This window comes from Hordeum vulgare, chromosome 1H (genome assembly GCF_904849725.1).
Source record: "Hordeum vulgare subsp. vulgare chromosome 1H, MorexV3_pseudomolecules_assembly, whole genome shotgun sequence".
Classification (NCBI taxonomy): domain Eukaryota; kingdom Viridiplantae; phylum Streptophyta; class Magnoliopsida; order Poales; family Poaceae; genus Hordeum; species Hordeum vulgare.
In genome coordinates, this window is record NC_058518.1 from 152,323,467 (window position 1) to 152,326,375 (window position 2,909).

Here is a 2,909-nt window from a genome sequence, read left to right on the forward strand (position 1 = left end):
GGGGGGCACCCCGTCCGGCACATCGACCGTGGAGATGATTGGGTCGAATCAGAGGCTGATAATTCATGGATTCCACCTGGGTAAGCATCATTTTCCTCTCAAACTAATTAGGAGATCCGTAAATTAGGTTGTATTTGACCACAGTTGGCATAAATTAGCGCAATATATCTGAAAATTTTAGGCCTAACTGCGCCCTTTATCTTATTTCAATCGAATAGGGTTGATCCTGCACTTGCTTTTCGGCTAGCGGTTAGAATGGAAACTAGCGAGCTGCATGCTGGATTTTTCTATCCTAAATTGGTAGAAACCACCGTTTCGTTCAGAGATTTCCGCGAGGCACTCTGTTGTGAGTATCCGTGGAGCCCTGTCGATGATGTTGAACAGAGATATTTTGACAGTACGGAGTAGAGATTTCTCCCATTAACTTGTGATGAGCATCTGGGATTGCTATTTAGTTTGAATGCTGACAGCCGTTTCAGTAAAATCCTTATCGGTGTGCTTCAGGCACGCAAACAACGTATTGTTGGAATTATGCCCTAGAGGCAATAATAAATATAGTTATTATTATAATTCCTGTATCAAGATAATCGTTTATTATCCATGCTATAACTGTATTGAATGAAGACGTATATACATGTGTGGATACATAGACAAAACACTGTCCCTAGCAAGCCTCTAGTTGGCTAGCCAGTTGATCAAAGATAGTCAGTGTCTTCTGATTATGAACAAGGTGTTGTTGCTTGATAACTGGATCACGTCATTAGGAGAATCACGTGATGGACTAGACCCAAACTAATAGACGTAGCATGTTGATTGTGTCATTTTATTGCTACTGTTTTCTGTGTGTCAAGTATTTGTTCCTATGACCATGAGATCATATAACTTACTAACACCGGAGGAATACTTTGTGTGTATCAAACGTCGCAACGTAACTGGGTGACTATAAAGATGCTCTACAGGTATCTCCGAAGGTGTTCGTTAAGTTAGTATGGATCGAGACTGGGATTTGTCACTCCGTGTGACGGAGAGGTATCTCGGGGCCCACTCGGTAATACAACATCACACACAAGCCTTGCAAGCAATGTGACTTAGTGTAAGTTGCGGGATCTTGTATTACGGAACGAGTAAAGAGACTTGCCGGTAAACGAGATTGAAATAGGTATACGGATACCGACGATCGAATCTCGGGCAAGTAACATACCGAAGGACAAAGGGAATGACATACGGGATTATATGAATCCTTGGCACTGAGGTTCAAAACGATAAGATCTTCGTAGAATATGTAGGATCCAATATGGGCATCCAGGTCCCGCTATTGGATATTGATCGAGGAGTCTCTTGGGTCATGTCTACATAGTTCTCGAACCCGCACGGTCTGCACACTTAAGGTTCGACGTTGTTTTATGCGTATTTGAGTTATATGGTTGGTTACCGAATGTTGTTCGGAGTCCCGGATGAGATCACGGACGTCACGAGGGTTTCTGGAATGGTCCGGAAACGAAGATTGATATATAGGATGACCTCATTTGATTACCAGAAAGTTTTCGGAGTTACAGGGAATGTACCGGGAATGACGAATGGGTTCCGGGAGTTCACCGGGGGGGCAACCCACCCCGGGGAAGCCCATAGGCATTGAGGGTGGGGCACCAGCCCTTAGTGGGCTGGTGGGACAGCCCAAAAGAGCCCTATGCGCATTGGAAGAAAAATCAAATAGAAAAGAAAAAAAAAGGAGGAGGTGGGAAAGGGAAGAAGGACTCCACCTTCCAAACCAAGTAGGACTCGGTTTGGGGGGGAGACCTTCCCCCTTGGCTCGGCCGAAGCCCTTAGGGGTCCTTGGACCCCAAGGCAAGGCTCCCCCTCTCCCTCCTATATATAGTGGGGTTTTAGGGCTGATTTGAGACAACTTTGCCACGGCAGCCCGACCACATATCTCCACGGTTTTACCTCTAGATCGTGTTTCTGTGGAGCTCGGGCGTAGCCCTGCTGAGACGAGATCATCACCAACCTCCGTAGCGCCGTCACGCTTCCGGAGAACTCTTCTACCTCTCCGTCTCTCTTGCTGGATCAAGAAGGCCGAGATCATCGTCGAGCTATACGTGTGCTGAACGCGGAGGTGCCATCCGTTCGGCACTAGATCGTGGGACTGATCGCGGGATAGTTCGCGAGGCGGATCCAGGGACGTGAGGACGTTCCACTACATCAACCGCGTTCACTAACGCTTCTGTTGTACGGTCTACAAGGGTACGTAGATCACACATCCCCTCTCGTAGATGGACATCATCATGATAGGTCTTCGTGCGCGTAGGAAAATTTTTGTTTCCCATGCGACGTTCCCCAATAGTGGCATCATGAGCTAGGTTCATGCGTAGATGTCTTCTCGAGTAGAACACAAAAGTTTTTGTGGGCGTTGATGTGTGTTTTTCTGCCCTCCTTAGTCTTTTCTTGATTCTGCAGTATTGTTGGATCGAAGCGGCTCGGACCGACATTACTCGTACGCTTACGAGAGACTGGTTCCATCGCTACGAGTAACTCTGTTGCTCAAAGATGACTAGCGGGTGTCAGTTTCTCCAACTTTAGTTGAATCGGATTTGACCGAGGAGGTCCTTGGATGAGGTTAAATAACAACTCATATATCTCCGTTGTGGTGTTTGCGTAAGTAAGATGCGATCCTACTAGATACCCATGGTCACCTCGTAAAACATGCAACAACAAAATTAGAGGACGTCTAACTTGTTTTTGCAGCGTATGCTTGTGATGTGATATGGCCAACGATGTGATGTGATATATTGGATGTATGAGATGATCATGTTGTAATAGATAATATCGACTTGCACGTCGATGGTACGACAACCCCGATGGCGACACGTTGATGGAGATCATGGTGTGGCGCCGGTGACAAGAAGATCGTG